Source organism: Cryptomeria japonica, chromosome 2 (genome assembly GCF_030272615.1).
Source record: "Cryptomeria japonica chromosome 2, Sugi_1.0, whole genome shotgun sequence".
NCBI classification, from domain to species: domain Eukaryota; kingdom Viridiplantae; phylum Streptophyta; class Pinopsida; order Cupressales; family Cupressaceae; genus Cryptomeria; species Cryptomeria japonica.
In genome coordinates this window covers 478,405,703-478,424,465 of record NC_081406.1, presented here as the reverse complement: position 1 = coordinate 478,424,465, position 18,763 = coordinate 478,405,703, and positions in this window count along the sequence as shown.

Below are 18,763 nucleotides of genomic sequence, written 5' to 3'. Positions count from 1 at the left end.
CAAAAGCGCTAAAAGCAAAACTTTAATAGCAAAACAAAAGCGCTAAAATATGTGCAAATGCGCTACTTAAGCCTCAAAAGCGCTAAAAGATGGGCAATAGCGCTAAATTTGAGACAACAACAATATTGTGAATACAATAGTGCTAGAATATCAAATTGCAATAGTGCTAAAACGCGATCAAAAGCGCTAGAGCGTGACCTGTGTGTCAAGCTAAACATTCAAACAAGTTAGTTTTGTTAAAAAAAATAGTTTTTTGCATGTTTGATTCACGTCAGGTTCACCAAATGATGCTCTGCAAAATGGGGAAAGGTTTAGACTAGAACCTGTGGTGGAATAACACACAAAACCAAGAAACTGTTAGTGTTAATCAACCAAAAACTAGTCTAAGCAGGCATATCAAAAGAGACACCAAAAACATGAAGAAATATTTAACTAGGAAAGTAAATATAATGAGACATCTCCAAATGCCTCCTAACATGCTCTTAGCTCCTTCTCCTTTGTTCCTCTCCTCTCCAAGTTCCAAACTAGTGTAGCTCTCAGCAACTTTTTGCACTATGGATGCTTATGGAAGTTCAAGATTGAAATGTTTACTCTAAAATGCTATGCAAATGTGAATAAAAGCTAATATTAGATGCTATGATGCTAAAATGATTTATTTTAGGCCAAAATAACAAGATATTGGTGATTTATGCTAAATGCTCTCTAGAATTCTCTATAACTTAGATGCATACAAGTTTTCAGGATTATGACTATGAATGCTAAATGCTTGAGGATTTGAAAATGAGGAATGAGAGCTCTATTTATAGATAAAATGGAGCAATGGATGGCTGAGATTGAGTAATCTCAACAAGGGTCAGGATTGAATGATATTCAATCCATGTGAGGACTTTCAACCCAATCTCAGGATGACAAGTGTCAATATGAGATAGGTTGAGAGGAGAGGGAATAAGCATTAAATGCTTGACATGACCTGAGAGTTAGCTTAGGAGTTAAGGTCAAGGTTAGGTTGAATGGATAAATTATTTATTCAAAGAATAAAGCTTTTATCCAATGGATAAACTCTTGTGCAAAGGTAAAGGGGATAACCATGGTCAAAGTAATAAATGCTTGAGGAGACACATGAGTGCAAGTTGAATTAACCATAAATGGTTATGTAAGAGCCATTAATGGTCATGTAAGAGCCATTAGTGGTTTTGGAAGACTTTAGAGGTTAGATTGTTGAACACACAAAGCATTAAATGCTTTTCAAAGACTTTGATGTCTTTGAGAAGTGACTCCAAGTTTCTTAGGAATGTGACAATAATTAGGGGATGAATTAGGTTAATTAGGAAGGGTTTAGAAGAATCTAGAAGGGGTTTTAGGAATGCAAGTGGATTTGGTGGGTGAGGGAAAATAGGATTTTTAATTAAAATAAAATTCATTTATTTCAATAAATGTGTGCAGTTGCATTTGTAAGAAAATTCAAGTGGGGGGGATAAATGATTTAAATAAATGTTTTATTTAATTTATTTAAAAGAGGAAAAGGGGATTAAATGAAATAAATGTGATTTATTCATTTAATTGATTTGTGAATTTGGTTTAATGAATTAATTGAAATAAATTGAATAATTTATTTAATTAATAGGAGAATGTTTGAGGATAAATTAATTAAATGTTAATTTAATTGACTCATGGCTAGTGGATTTTTAATCAAATAAATAGCAAATATTCATTTAATTAAGATGGACAAATTTATGTGACTACAAGTATAATTCTCGATCATATACTCTGAAGCTCACTTGACAATAGTTCATATTCCTCTCAACACCAAATCTTACACCTATCTCCAAAATATAAGCTTCACAACACATGTATTCTTCAAATTTGTCAAAATCAACAAAGAAAGCAAAAAGGAAAGCATAAACTAAAAATGCCAAAATTTCTTCTCATGCAAAACACCATATCAAAGTGTGAAACTAACTTGATATGATGGAAATTTCTCCATCCTACGATGTCGCCACCCTCTAAATTTTAAAATTTTATAGTACTAATGCACCATTGACACTAGCTAATGCACCATTGACACAAAGAGAAGAGTCATTGATAATGCATTCATCATCTATGGAATCTTCATCTCCAATCCAAGCAACATTACCTTCATCAAATTGTTCTTTTACTTTTCCGTTAAGCACATGACTAGCCCGAGTTCTACAATCCCAAGTTGTGTGACCCTTTTTCTTACAATAAAAACACTTGATTCTCTCTAATCTCCTAAAAAGACTTCTTGAATAAAGTGATTTTTCTTGAGAATCTAATCTTTTGTATTTTCTTCTTGAATATAGTGCTTTCTCTTGAGTGTCATCTTCTGATTCTTCTTTTGTTCTATTATCTTTTTCTAGAAGAGCCAAAATCATACCTTCTAGTGTTTGTTAAAGTCTTTAACTAAGTGTGAAAACAACATTATTGTATTTTGAAGGCAAGATGTTTACAATATGACCTTAGAATCATCATCATTTACAAGATCCTTAACCTCTGCAAGCTATGTAATGAGAGATCTCAAATTACTTATATGGTTTAGCATTGTGGTCCCATCTTCCATCTTGAACCTAAACAACTGAAGTTTTAGAGAGAAGTGTGCATTGACTGCTTTGGTTCCAAACAATTTATTTAAATTATCCCAGATTTCATTTGATGATTTATCTAAATTTATGTGATGCAATTCAGTGTCAGAAAGAGCAAGACCAATAATAGCCTTTGCTTTGTCATCTATGGTATTCCAGTCTAATAGCTTGTTTGCATCTGTAGGTGGTTTCTCCTTTCCACTCACTGTACCCCATAAATTATTATTCATCAGTTGCATTTTTATTTTCATTCTCCAAGTGTGAAAATTAAATTTAGAATACTTGTCTAATGGAATTTTCATTTTAACAAATTAATATCAACATTTTCCTTTTACATCAATATCTTTCCACACAACTTCATAAATAACAAGATAAAATTGCTCTCTATTCTAAGGTGGTGCCATAAGTAGAATCACTTCTTTCAAGCATGGGGTATTAAGAAAACATCAGACTTACATGTTTCTTAAATCATGTAAGAATCAAATACATGAATCTTCTAGTGTGGTGATTGGTTGGTTGAATGCTTACCGATTTCTTTAGCTCTTCAACTTGATTAATTTTTTATTACTTATCATTATTGTTGATGATGAAATAGGATCACAAGACTCTAGTATAGTGCTTGAACTTGAATCATTTCTTTATTTTTACTTCCACCTTCCTTATGTTGCAGCATAATGCACTTGGTAGATATTTAGATATTTATCATAGATTCTATAGTTTCATACATTGCACAAATAATACCTTTTATTGTTGTTTCCTTGAAACACACATATAAAATAGTCTCTTTTGGTCTTCTCACACCATCAAAAGCACATAGAGATCATATCATTTTCATTTAGCAAATAGGGATCATAATGCTACCATCTATAGGTCTACACCATGTCTTCCATCTTCACGCCAAATTTTAATGCATTCACTTGCTGCTCTTCAAGGGCCCATCATCCTAAAGTCACACCTAGGCAGTCACTCTAATACCAAATGAAGAAGCAGAATAGTGAAAACTTGATTAATATTTTTGAATATAGGCGTGTATATATACATAATATTACAATGTGGTTAGCGATTAGACAATTGCAATAACTACCACTAACTATCAATGTAATAGGTGATGATTATGATTGCACTAACATTACACAGTTACACCAACAGGGGCTTCCACCATGATGATGACATGTACACTACCTTATGACCCCATTATCTCATGGAGTAGCATAAGACTAACACCTTCTTCATCTCCATTATAGGATAACACAAATATCCAAATAAAAGATATAACCTACAAATGAGGTGGATCAAATAGGAGAGAAATGGGTTTAACTAATTGGAATTTCAACTAATTGATTTCATGGAAAGACAATATTATTTGTAGGTATGACATTGCTCAATAAGGTTGAATTAACTAGAAAGATTAAGAATCATTTAAAAAGGTTAGGAAATTCTTATTGGCAAACAAAGTAAGGAAAATATTGTTTAAATATAAATATAAATTAAACATGTTTACATAACATAATTTCACATCACAAATCAAACTACCACACTCACAAGATAAGGTGTTAAAACATCTCAATTGGCACCATATAATTATTACAATTAAAGGATATCAACCCAAACATGGATGTATCATAACTTGCATTAGATGACATAATATTGTAAAATATCATTAAAGGGCCCACTATATAATGATTAGAAAAAATGAAAAATAAACAAGGTGCATTTAATACCATGAGAGTAACATTTTATTAATTTTAAAGTATTAGTAATTTTACCATCATGTATCAATTGACAAGGGTTTCCATAGCATTATTACAAAAAATGAGCACACATAATTAAATACCAACCACAATAAATATACAAGAATATACAATACACTAGTTCAACTATGCATATGGTCTCAACATACATGTTGGATGTAAAATCCAATAAAATGATAGGAGTGTTATAGATGTAGACTAAGGAATGACATCTAATTTTTCATTGTGCATTGTTATAGGTTACTAAGCATCAAAATTAATTAGTAATAAAATGTCCCTCTTCTAAGTCACAATATGGATTATACATCTTCTACCAATTCTTTGTCAAATTTCTTATCTTTGACTCTATAAATTTATTAATGACATTAGATTTCCACCATCTATAATGTTGATCATTTGTTGTTCATATGAAATTATTTTATTTTTTAAGGCTAAATCTATGTGGTTAAGAGAAAATATATGGTGAAGGAAGTTGAGCCATGCCAAATTGAGATATTTGCTTGTTGCAAAATATTACTAAGCCTGGAAAAAGATTAGAGAGAGAGGGAAAGCTTTCCTCCATGAGAAGTATCTAGGATCTCATATTCTTCAAAACCTAAGTTATCAATTATTTGAATTGATAGTAGTATGGTTGTTAATTATTTATTTTTTATAATTAGTTCATTTTCTCAATAAAAGGTGGTGTCTTCCTTTGGTGGGTGAATTATTTATGTACCTTTGTGTGATTTCTAGACCCCTTGGTGGGTTCTCAAATGTGATTTCAATCATTAGGAAAGTAAAATTTGATATTCTAGTAGCTGAATTATTCCTACATGAGTGTTTTGGAGGTAATTTTGTAGTTGCTTCTTTATAATCACTTTCTATCTATCACGGTATCCATTTGAGGATAGTTGCCCTTCAAATTCTAGTAGCATGAATCAAGTAAGATTAGGATAATAAAAATCATCACAGGAGGTGTAATTAAAAGAACATAAAAATAATAGAATTTAGAAGTCTTTATATGAAATCATTATTTGGGACACCATTACATTCCTTCAAGACTATTACACATGGCTACAAGTACTAAAAATATTGTATACATGTATATGGAAGAAGCTTTGTAGAACTCATAAATTGGAATTTGAAGAAGATATAATGTGAATAAAATTTGAATCTAATTTTTACTTTTGGTTTAATTAGTGAAGAGACTATTTGTTATGAATTCACATAGTCTTTTGAACTCTTTTAGGAATAACATTGTGGACCATGTGGAGTAAATAAAACTTGGATATCTATTCAAGTGAATGTCAAGATGATATTATCTATATCTAAGTCTAGGATAGCGAGTGTTAGTTGGAATAATACTTGTATTAGGTCATGCCATATTTAATGTAGTGTGATATGAGTATTCCAAACCTCATTCAAGTAATTTAATTTAACCATTATATATTTGTGGATTTATTTAATGAGTAAAATCTAGGTCTTCTTATTTTGTATTCCATTGTGAAGGTTTTTCTAGAGGTGTCTTGTATTACAATTGTGTATGTAGAATTATTTACTCTAGATGCATATGTACAATTGTATTACAATTGGGTATTATTATTGTGCTTATTTTGGATTGAACATGCATATGATCTTTTCCCATATAAAGTACCTAGTAGAGTAGTCATCAAATAAAAAATTTAGTTGTTGTCTTATAGTGTGAAATGCTTACCTTAATTTATTGATCACATGTGGCTTAGTCAATTGGGATTGGTTGTTTAATGACATTCATATGAGTAATATTGTTCAATTATTATTGAGAATAAAAATGAAGAGTATGATCATGTTGAACACATGGGCCAAAAAGAGTGCATGCATAAGAGCTTGGTGGATTTGATTAATCCAAAGAATCATACACAACTATCCTATATGATGCATAATTGTTTCTCTAAAATTCATTTGGGTTATAGATCTTGTAAACCTTTAATGTCAAGGTTGCTTTCCTAATTATTTGTCTGGTGCATATTGTTGGCAATTGACACTCATCCGGTGTATACTGATGCATGAATAATGGTCTAGGGATGTCATTGTGGCAACTCTTCATAGAAATCATATCCGGTAATTATGAGTTTTGGTAACCGGAAGTGAATGTGATCAGGTGACAAATAACTGGTATTTTAGGATAAGTAGAGTAGTTTTGGTCTAAAAGTTTTCTGGTGATTGTGGTGGTCAGATCCGTGCATGGGATGATAGGGCTGAGATATAGAAATCATTTTAACATCATTTAGATGATCCACATATATTTTTGGTGATCCAGTTCAAGTTGACTCATGATTACACATTACATTACAGGTTGACTTGATAATTATTTATTTTGTGATTGCAGATATATAATATATATATATATATAAAAGACGGATGTAGAAGATCTTTTTGGTGTGTGGTATGGTGTGATATGAGCGAGTAGTGATCAAGAAACCTTTTTGGCGCAGTTTCACGAGTGCATTCTTGATCTGGTAGCTGACTGAACAAAAAATAGAGCAGAGTTGCAGAGCAAATATAGTCGAGTTTTTACACTTAATCGAAACTCATCCACGCATTGTTTGATGCTATTTTGGAGTTCAACCATTGTAATTCATCATTTTAAATAATTTGTAAGGTAGTGACCCTTCTAGGGTTGTATCCCTTATTGTAATTGAGCAGTGAGCTTTAGGCAGTATGTCTGAATGCTACTACATTCCACTTTTGTAATATTGCTTTGCTACTAGCCATAGTAGAATAATATTGTGGGTTCAAATCCCAATGTGGTTTTTCCCATTTGGGTTTCCACGTAAAAAAATCCTGGAATTATGATTTTGTGGTTGATTATCTTGTGTTTTTGCATTTTACTTTCTTGCATATGTTTCCAATAATTTGAGAGTAAGTCAGAAAATTTATTTACCTATAGATCATTGATTCACCCCCCCCCCCCCTCAATGATCCTTGATTCCAACAATTGGTATCAGAGCCTAGTTCCTCTAAGGAAGCTTAACCGCTTGAGCAAGGTCTGAGAGATTGAATCAATGGATTATGGTTTGCAGAGACAACTTTGTGTGGCACTTGAGGATCTTGATGCAACAAGAAATGAAATAAGTTCCTTAAAGAGAAACCTGAATGCAGCTGAATATTTCATTAATGATTTGAAAGATCAAGTGAACACTTCAAGAGACAAGAGGAAAGAACTGATGGACAAACTAAAGGATAAAGAAGATCAAAGCATGGAAAATCAAGACAAAGCTGATGAATGTGATAAGTTTGCTAGAGAGAATGATGCATTGAAGAATGAGATGCAATCCATTGTGATGAGGCTGACTAAGGAGATTGAAGACTAGAATCTAAGAATGAAGAAAGTTTGACTCAATCATTGAAGGATAGAGTAGATGAATGCTTTGGGCTTACTTATCAGAATGATCTGTTGAAGCTTGAATTGACACAATCAAGGAATAATGGTCAATAACTTGAGAGACATGTTGTTTCCCTAAGAGATGAACTTGCTACTGCAAATAAATACAAAGACAAAATCAATGCTAGCTCAGCAAGGCTTGATGAGATGCTAGAAAGTCAAAGACATGGAAAAGACATCCGAGGACTCGGGTTTGAGAAAGATGAATCCTTTGGATCTGGACAAAGCAATGTAAAGCCTAATCATAAGAAGAGGAATAATCCTCTGATAAGACAGCCTAATGCCCACAAATACAATGGTAGATGTTTTACTTGCAATAAATTTGGTCATATGGCAAATCAATGCAGAAGTAGGATGAATAATGGAATGAACAATATGAACAATGGTACTACCTTTACTAGCCATTGTTTCATATGCAATAATTTTGGTCACAAGTCAAACATGTGCAAAGTAGTAATGAACAATTTTTAGAACAAGAGATGTTATGCTTGTGGGATGTTTGGACATAGCTCTAATTAGTGCAAGATGAGACCAAATCAGATGAATTTCAGACCTATATAGAAAAAAGTTGTTTGTCGTGCATGCAACAAGCCTGGTCACATTGCAAAGTATTGTAGAAGCAAAAATGCTCTGGTAGACAAAGATAATGAAAAGGGGAAGGCAAAAGTAGAAGAGATCAAAGATAAGCATGAGAAGATGTGGGTCAGAAAAGATGAATCCAAGGCAGCTAGTGGATCTGTACCTGAATCTGGTGCAGATACTTCATCTAGTAACTAAGGCATTTGGCCTTAGGGGGTGACATCTTCATGCAAAATCTTGCAGAACCCTTGGAGAGATCTGTGATCAATCAAGATTGATTGCAGATGTTTGGAAATGATTATCCGGAATTCATCATATCAATATTTGAATCCGGTGAGTTAGTTTATGCTAAATAGGGCATCTGGTTGAACCTTGCCAGTGCATTTATGTCAACTTAAAATTAGGGTTTGTGAAGTTAAAAAGGGAGAAATGTGAATTATTTCTCACATTGCGAGAAAAGAGCTGAAGCAGCAGAGCAAGGTGAACTAGATTTCAAGGTGATCAAAAGCTTAAGGCGATCTGACAAAAGACCATTGTGCATCCAACATAAGCAAAAGGTATTTACTGAAGCGTATTTTGAACCCTAAAATTATTGAAATGGCATCTTCTTCTGTTAATACACCCTTGGTAGTAGAGGTTTTTGAACATGCAAGGCTGCAATTTAAGAAACATCCATTTAAGTTTGTTGAGGATGATCCAAACAGTGCTTTTTTTGTCTGTTCCATATGGAGTTTTACATATTGATGATGTGAGGGCATAGATTCACTGTACAATTGAGGAAACCGTGAATAAGGACATATTGACCTTGTATACTGGCCACATAATGGATGGAGCTAGTAATCCCAAACCAGAATATGCACAGTTGCAGAGGAAGGGTTTCACCCAGTTTGTTTGAACTTCTCGACATTCGATGAGGATGAATGGGTGAGGTACATTCTGAGCCATGTGCATGATGAGTTTATCTGGCTAGACAAAACATACAAGATAACCCAGCAGGAAATCCATGCAGTCACATGCCTGAAACAAACCGGTGGGAAACCTAATTTGAGGAAGGTAACAAACCCAACCATTATAAAGCTAATCGGTGCTCAATTTGATAGCAGATCTATGACCATTGATGATATCCTAGAGCATGATGTGAGATTTGCATCCATGATCATTGGCTATAAAGTCTACCAGTCTAGCTGATTGAATTCTATCTCTGGTGCTGCAATTTATGCAGCGTATCAAATGGTGAAAGAGGACATGCAATATGATCTATGTTCAGTCTTTCTTGAAGATCTTCTCAGCAATTTGAAGAAGATTAAATCTGATAAGAAGCATGTTTTAAAATTTGGTTCTCTAATTATTTGTCTTGCACTTTATTTCATGAATGAGATTCTCGGAACAAGGAGAGTCCAATGGGCTTTGTATTCTCGATTTGGTAAATCTAATTGATAGAGATACTCAATATATGTTAGGTAGGCATGATAGAGGTATGAGATATTTTGGACTATCCTGACATAAAAACGCTTGCTTATCTAATGCCCCTATATCAGAAACTTAGGAACCCAACCTGTACATAACTCCATAGAGAACCTTGGCCTTATTAAAGGATAGTGAATTCATTACAGTAAGGCGAGTAGTAAGCCAAAAAGCTGGAGAAAAAGAAGAACCTCTTATCTTGCTCATCTCCTTGGAAATGAATGAGATGAAGAACTTATCTTCCATCTCATTCTACTCGCTCTCTCATACAATATCTATTGAGTGGCTGGTGATGTTCTTGGATTTATACTCTTCTCAGCTGGAGCACATCTTCTTACTCGTTGTTATCGGGGAAATGGAATGAGTGAGCAGCCCAAGCCCCGCTATAGATCTATTAGCTAACCATCTATTAGTATCTCTCAATCTTAGATCTAAGCTTGATTATAGGAAACAGTGGGTCGTCTAGGCCACATAAAGTTCATCCATGTCTCCATGAAGATTAGGTAGATATTATTCTTCCCTTCCCAGGCTAACCAAGATGAAAGGGGTGCTTTGCACTAAATATAGATAGAAAGAGGCCATATCTGAGTCTCCACAGAAATCCATGTCATTGGAGGCATAGTCATCAATGCCTATCATCTGTTGGGTCCACCATCCAAAGAACCCCTCATCAAAATGGTGGGTCTAAGGTCCTCCTCCTAGCCTGTATAGTATGTTTGTCCACCCGGACATCTGAGGCTCCCTCAGTGATGGTGGCAGCATGTCAACTCGGGGTCGCATCCCTAGGAGTCTCTTTGACTTACCGGTGGCCTCTTAGATCAAATAAGGTCTGCAGAGATTGGGAAACTGAGAGAATTAGACAACTTCCTGTGGAGCTTCTTTAAAATCTTCCAAGGCAGAATGAAGAATAGAGTAAGGATCCCTAAGGAGGTAGTAGACAAATATGCAGACACTATCTATTTAATGGTCGATAAGGACCAATGCCATATGGAGATAGTAGAACCAAGAATAGTGTGGATAATGTCAATGGGCTGTGAGGTTGATACCCAAACACTTGAGTTCTATGCTCAACACTTCTGAGCAAAAGGGTGGACTCAAATGAACCAAGATTTGGCACCTTCAAGGAGAAGGATATGGATTTACATGAGAAATTCACCCAGCCAACAAGAAAAAGAAAGGTATCTAAAATGGCTGAGGCAGTGGTTGTGCAAATGGGATTCACTAGAGAGGTGATCAAGCAAGCGAGGGAGAAGAAGGCACAAATGGAAGCTAAAGAGGAATCAAAGAAGCCTAAGGCGGAATCGGTTCCTTCCAAATCAAAACCTAAGGAGAACAAGTTTGTCTCTACTTTGGTGAAGTCATCTACAGCTCAAAGATCATCTAAGAAAGGAGTATTGAAGTAGAAGGAGAAACCAAAGAGGACATATGTTGTTGTATCTCCGGTTGCATCTGAAACTGAGTCAGATGGAGAAGCTGAGCATGCCAAGAAGAAAGGAGAGTTTGTCAGAGTGGTTAGGAAACCACAATCTTGTGGTGCTAAGCAGAGTAAAAAGGAAAAGTCAGAACCAGCTCCAACTAGAAGGCCTAAGAGAGGAAGAAAGGTGGGAATGGAGCTTGATGAAGCTCTTGAATCCAGAAAATTGGAAGGTAAATACATTGTTGTTCCTCCATTGACTGTGAAAGAACTAGTTGTAAATGGAAATTTGAAAAATGTCAGTGCTTACTATGAGCATCTTGATGAAAGTGAGAAAAGGGAAGTTGAGGATGTTTTTGTTTTGTATTTGTACAACTTCAGCAAATCTTTGATTGAATTGGAATGAAGCATTCCCAAAGATTTGTATAGCTTTCTTGATGTTAGGAGGCTGATTGCCAGCAGAGTGGACAAAGAGATGAAAGAGAGAGAGAATTAATCAACATTTGCACTTGCATTTCCCAAGATGAAGCAAATAAACTCATTGATCAAGCCAATAAGAAAGAATTTAGAAGCAAAAACAGAGTTAATAGATTTATGATTGGCAGGGTTAAAGAAGTTAGGAAAGAGACTGAAGAAATATGGAGAAAGATCATAAAGAAAAACCATTTATATGATGATGCCGCACAGAAGGAGAATACTTCCCATCCGGAAGTACATACAAGTGTTCCTGGTGATCAAAAGGATGAAACTCAGACTAAGGCATATCCAGAAGATCAAGCAAGTGTAGCTCTTGATGCAGAGATAAGTCTAAATCCTCTGGTGGAAAGGAATATTGGAGAAGTTCATGAGGCCCCAAAAGATGATATTGCACCAAGTGGTGACACCGATGCAAAGGCTAAAGGGGATGATGCTAGAGAAGAAGAACCTGAGAAGGAAAAGGCATGGGATAAAGGAGAAGAGGTGGATAAAGGGAAGAAAATTGTTGATACTCCGGCAATTGACACTCCTAAGGTCAAAGGGACAAGAATTCTACCTCATATTTCAATCAATCTTGATGGTCCTTTAGATATAGGTTAGATGTCTCCAGCTGAAAGGTTGATGGTTGTAGCTGCAGTTTAGGCTCAAGATAGTCAAGACCTAGTTAAGTCTGAAAGTGAGGATAAGAAGTTGATTGAGATGTATATTGGTGTTTTACAAAAGATGGTACTGGAAATACAACTAGATCCAAATTCTAACCCCTCCAGTAAATTATTATAATTGATTAATAATATTAATACCAATTTTGATTCATTGGAAAAGTCAACCACCAAGAGAGTTCTTGACAGATTTAAGGAGGTTCGTATGCGGACCTTTTGGAAAATGATTGAGGATGACAGAGTTAGATTAAACAAAGGACTGCAAACAATCTCTAAGGCTCTAACTAAAGGTGGTAAGATATATAAGTCTTGTCTTATATTGCCCATGTTCACAGCTGATATAGACAAGCATATTAGTATTTGCCAAGGCAAGCTAGCTGGAATATCATAGGGTGAACTCACAATAATGGTTCCCACTTTTTTGCCACTTTTGACACTAAGATGAGCATTTTTTAAATAATCTTCAACTTCCAACAACTATAACTTTTAAACTATTAAGAATTTGAAGATGATGTAAATTAGTGATTTGTAGAATTTTATTTGTAGATTCTAAATATATTTTTTTCAAAAAAAAATGGAAGATTTTTTTTTTTTAAATTCCAACTCCCTCGAAAAGTAGTTTTTTATAGTAAACTACATTTTTTAAGAGTGATGTGTCTCCCGAAACGCATAACTTTTTCTCCATAAATGATAAAAACTCAGTTCTTTTGAATTTTGGTTTGTAATATCAATATCCAGGCCTTGTTGTTGGTTGGATAGTGATATGTTGAATATTTTTCATTTTATTAAGTTTTGAAGTCCGACTAGTTATATTTCAGACATAGGTTTAGGTTTGAACACACATCTTGTTCTATATATATCAAAATTCAATTTTATTTTTTTTGTTAGAAAGAAGACATCAATACCTAGGGCATAGATATTTTTCAAAAAAATTTGAATTAGTTTCCTATTTTTTCCAACGCGTTGAATAGAGATGTTCATGTTCGGTGAAAACCCACTATTTCATAAAATTAAAAAACAAGAACATAATAAATTCACAATTTAATAAAACTGTACTCGTTGGAAAGCTTGCTCTGAGCACTACCATCTTATATTTTTGGGTTATCAAGATTCTTTCATTTGAGCCTTGAACCAGAGGTTTGAAGGCAAATTTTTCTTAGAATTCTGAAGAATTTGAGGAGAGATCTCAAAAAAGGCAGTTCAAGCGAACATGGGTTTGAGCGAAGGGGGTTTTGATCGAACCCCCCTTCGCTCGAACCCCATAGGCAAAATAACGGCGTGTATTTTCATGTAACAGACGGATTCAAACGAACCCTACCTTTTGTAATTGTCAGCGTTTGTTCGAACCTTGGCTGACCCAATTTTTTTTTTTTTCAACATTTTAGTATGTCATAAATATACATTTTTTTTTTTCATTTTTTAACACACAAATGATTAGAACAATTCGCATTTTTTTATGAAAGAAGACATTTGAAATTTATTTTGAGGGCAATAATTTGAAGATATTTGAAGGTTATTTCAAAAGCATGGGGAACAAGAAGAGAAGGCAAAATAAGACTTCAAGGAATTATTCACCCAAAACAAAACAAAGATATCGAGAACAAAGAAGGCAAAGATATCATGATGCAAATATGTATTTTTTATTTTTATTTCTATTTAATTTTATATGTATTACATACCGAAAATTGTGTTTATTTGTTAGTATTAGTTAAATATTTTTTATCTAATATTTTTATGAAAATTATTTTAAATAATATTAATTAAATTAAATTAATTTAATTTATATAATAATTCTCTTAAATAATTCTAAATGATGTTATTTTATTAAATCAATAAGAAATGGTAGGATTAAAAATAATCTCGTTTTAATTAAAAATAATTATGTTTTAATTTGAAATAATATGTGTATTTGCATTTCAAATTCCATTAACTTGTTGCTTGTGTAATTTGACATTTTATTTGCCCCCTTAAGTCCATTTATAATAGATCATGGTTTTAATTTAAAATTTAGATCTTTAGGACCCCTCTCTTTCCCATTTATAATTTATAATTTATAATTTAATTTAGATAGTCCATAAATATATAATTTAATTTAGATTTTGAACTCATGTGTCTTTATAGTTTAGCAAACACTGCAATTGGTGCTCTAAAATTAACAAACTTCTTTTGTGTCTTGAGCAATAGGCTCTTTTTGTTTTATCCTTAGAAAGGGGTCTGCCTCCCGAGTAGCCCTTAAGCCTCAGTGAGAGGGAATGACCCAAAGTGGTAACAAGCTAAAGCCAAGCTTTTCCAAACCACTATAAATAAAAGTGATTGTAATGAAAATTGCAAGCAATGGGTGCTAGAATGGCATAGTGACGTTAACTCGTCTGATCTATGCCCGCCTGAACAGATGCCCTTACTATACACCTTTTGTGTTAGAAGCCAAAAACCTTCTAGTTGTTGGCGCAGGAGGTCGGACCTCTAAAGCGGCTCACATTCTTACAGTTCTTAGTAGAGATACAAAGTTCACCACGAGGAGTTTTTGTGGGGACTGGTGGTTGGCTGCCCCAGAGAAGTGAGTGTCATGGAGGAGAGCCAATGGGGTCAAGCACCTAAGTATCCGCTCTGAATTGCATAGCTCGGGGTAACCCCCCAAGTGAGATTCAACAACTATTGTCTCGTCCAGCCCTGGAATTTGTGCTTGCATGATCAAAACAATCAAACACTTTCAAACAAACAAACATTGTGTCTTCTTTGTTTTCAAGTGTATGCAAAAATATTTCACATTATACTTTCAAGTCCCCTTAAAACCTATATTATGAGATACTAGAACCTATTATGTGATATTAAGACCTATTATATGTGATAATACCTATCTTAAATATGACATAATAGTTCTTATTATGACGTAATAACATGACCACACATGCAAAAATATTTCACATTAAATATACTTTAGTCTAGGCCTTAAGACCTATGTTTATGAGATATTAGGGCCTATTATGTATGTGATAAATTAATGACCTATTATCGCATAATTTAGGTCCTAATATCACATACATAATAGGTCATAATATTTGCATATAATATAGGTCTTAAGGGGAGTCAAGTATAATGTGAAATGTTTTTGCATATGTGGTCATGTATTAAGTCATAATTAATAAGACCTATTATGTCATAAAAGGTTCTAACTTATGCCATATTTAAGACCTATTTAATCGCATGTGATAGGTCCTTTAATATCACATAATACATTTCCTAATATCACATAATATATTTGTCTTAAGGGGAGTCAAGTATATTAATGTGAAAAAATTTTGCATGCGTTGTCATATTAAGTAATAATAAGACCTATTATGTGATATTAGGACTTATTATGTGATTATAGGTCATAAATATGACATAAATTTACAGCCTATTATGTCATAATAGGTTCTATTTATATGACTTAATATGACCACATATGCAAAAACATTTCACATTATACTCAAGAGTCCCCTTGAGACCTATATTATGCAGATATTAGGACCTATTAAATGTGATATTAGGACCTATTATACAATAATAGGTCTTAAATATGACATAATAGTCCACCTATTATTTAGACATAATATTTAGGTCTTATTAAATGACTTAAAAATTTGGTTTCAAATTAAACTTGGAATTTTATTGCATTAAAAATATTCTTTGTCATCTTAAATTATGTGCAGAACGGGCTCGAGAAGAAGGGAGTTCTCAAGCAGGAGCTGAGGAAAACAAACTTGTTTAAGAACACAATATAGTTGATGAACATAGGGAGGCGCTTTCCGAAGTTGAACCAATGGAGGTTGAAGGAGAGGGTTCAGGCTCCTTACCTCCTACCATCGGTATGGATGAGCATATTGTGGATCTAGCTAAACAGTTGAAGAGAAATATTTCTTATAAAAAATTAGATCATTTACTTGAAATGGATGTGGATGAGTTGAAACGTCTCAGTGAAGAACCTAGACATACTAAAAGGAGGTCAATGAATAAAATTACAAAAGAACTAATGTCTCATTTCAACAATCTTGATACTACACTAGAGAAATCTCAATTGTTATCAATTGCACTTACTCGTAAAGACTTAATAGATCCACTAAAATTGTTGGTATAGATACAACAAGTCAAAAGAGGAAAACTTCTCAACTACAAAAATCTATTGTTGATAATGTTAAGAAAGATTTGGTGAACATTGGTAAAAAATCTCGAACAGTAGATAAGACCATTTCAAGAAGAGTGATGTTGACATCTTTAGTAAATGAAAGATTGCCTCAAAAAAGACAAATATCTTCACTGTCATTTGAGTTTGGTTTTAGTAGAAGTACAATATCAAAATATGTGAAAAGGAGAAAGAGTTTGGATGATACTACCTTAGAAGGAATTGGGCAATTATGTGCAAAGCTCCTCGTTTTGATAGAATTGAAGATGTAGTTAGGAACTTGTTGACAAGTTTTTGGAATGATAATACTCATCCTTCATCAAACAGTAGAGATGTTATCAAGCAAAGGTTTGGCCCTGATCGTTATGATCTCCATGTAAAACATTGGTTAGACACAACAAAACATGAATTGTATGTGTTGTTTACTAAAACAGACCATCACATAAAGATTGGACAAACCATGTTTGAACGGTTAAGGTCATATTATGTGAAGGTAAACAAAGTCTTCGAAACTTGTTGTTGTCGTTATCACATTGAATTTGATCTATACTATCAGGTGTTTCGAAAGATTAGAGAAGATAGTGATGGTTATGAAAAAGCTCCTCCTAAACAAGCAAGTCAATTCATAGCATCCATCTTATGTGATAAATCAGATGATAATGCAACTAGTCAAATAAATTGCATAAAAGGAATTTGTGGAACATGCAGGGAGTTGGCTAAATTGCCTTTGAGAGATGAAGATACTGACATGAGGAAGATGGTAAATTGCAAGAGTTACAAGTACAAAAAATTTGAAACAAAATTTGGAAAGGAATCTACAAAGTTAGATTATGTAGAAGAGGAGATACCTATTGGAACATTTATGGAAAATTTTCATAAGTTGATAAAACCATACATATGCCATGGTTTTTTTTGCCAAGTGGCAAGTAGAACAATTTAAAACATTAAGAGACACTTTCCCACTTGGAACTATTCTATCCATAGTGGACTTCACAGAAAATTACTCTTTTGCACATCAAAAAGAGATTCAATCAGAGTATTACTTTTCAAAGCAAATAACTATTATGGTGCATGTGTGTTATCGACATGCACAAATGGATTTGAATGGTGTTGATAGTACATTTAAAAATTGTGTCATTAAGAAATAGTACCACTTCTATATTAGTGATGGTAAGGAGCATGACACACTTTTTGTACAACATTGCTTGAAAAAGTTTTTTGAATATTTGAAAGAAGCATAACAATAGTTAAACATTTTGTTTGGTCTGATGGATGTGTGGCACAATTCAAATATTCAAGGCCATTTTATGCACTATGTAGATATCATCAAAATGACAAAATACCACATGTTTGGAGTTCTTTTTAGAGTGGTCATGGAAAGGGTGAACATGATGGTGTAGGAGCTTGTATCAAACGTGCTCTAAGAAAGCATCAAATAAATTATACAGGAGATCATATAGATGATGCACATGATGTTGTTGAATGGTGTAAGAAACACTTTGTGCAACCTAATTATCCTGGTGAATCATCATCGAGAACATACAAGCCCATTCCATATAGAGTGTTTTGGGAGATAACCAGTACGTGTTCTCTTTTAGTGTTTTAAAATGTTTTTATTTTATTTTTTTAAATGTTCCTAGTTCAAATGTTTTAAAATAACTTGATATGTATGTTCGTGTACACATGTACATTTTGCAGATGTTGATAGAAGATCAATGCATGGATGCAAGAGTGTGGAGAGGACAAGATCTTTGCATTGTGTCATGAGTGCAGATAATCGCCCATGGACATTGTACACTAGGGATTATTCATGTTTCTGTTCTGATTGCATTTTGGAAAACTATGTTGATTGCAAGAACCAAGAGCTTGGATATGTTAGTGAATGGAAATTGGTGTCACTAGATGTTTCTGACACATATGAGGATTTAAATGAGGATGAAATCTTTGAAGACATTCCTTTGATTTCTGTTGATTATGACCATATTTCAAGATTGATTAAAAAAGGTATATGTGTACACACACACACACACACATATATATTTCCTTTAAAAAATGTTGTGTATGTAAATAAATTATATAAGTTTTTAATTGAGTACATACATTTTAAATTTATTTAACTTGTTTCAAATTGCAGAAGATATTTTTGCAATCATAGCAAAAGATGGAAATATAGAAGGTGTTAGTTATTATTTATTGTGTTGCATAGAAGAGAGAAAGAAGTTAACAAAATCTGAAATGAGCAATGGAATGTCCT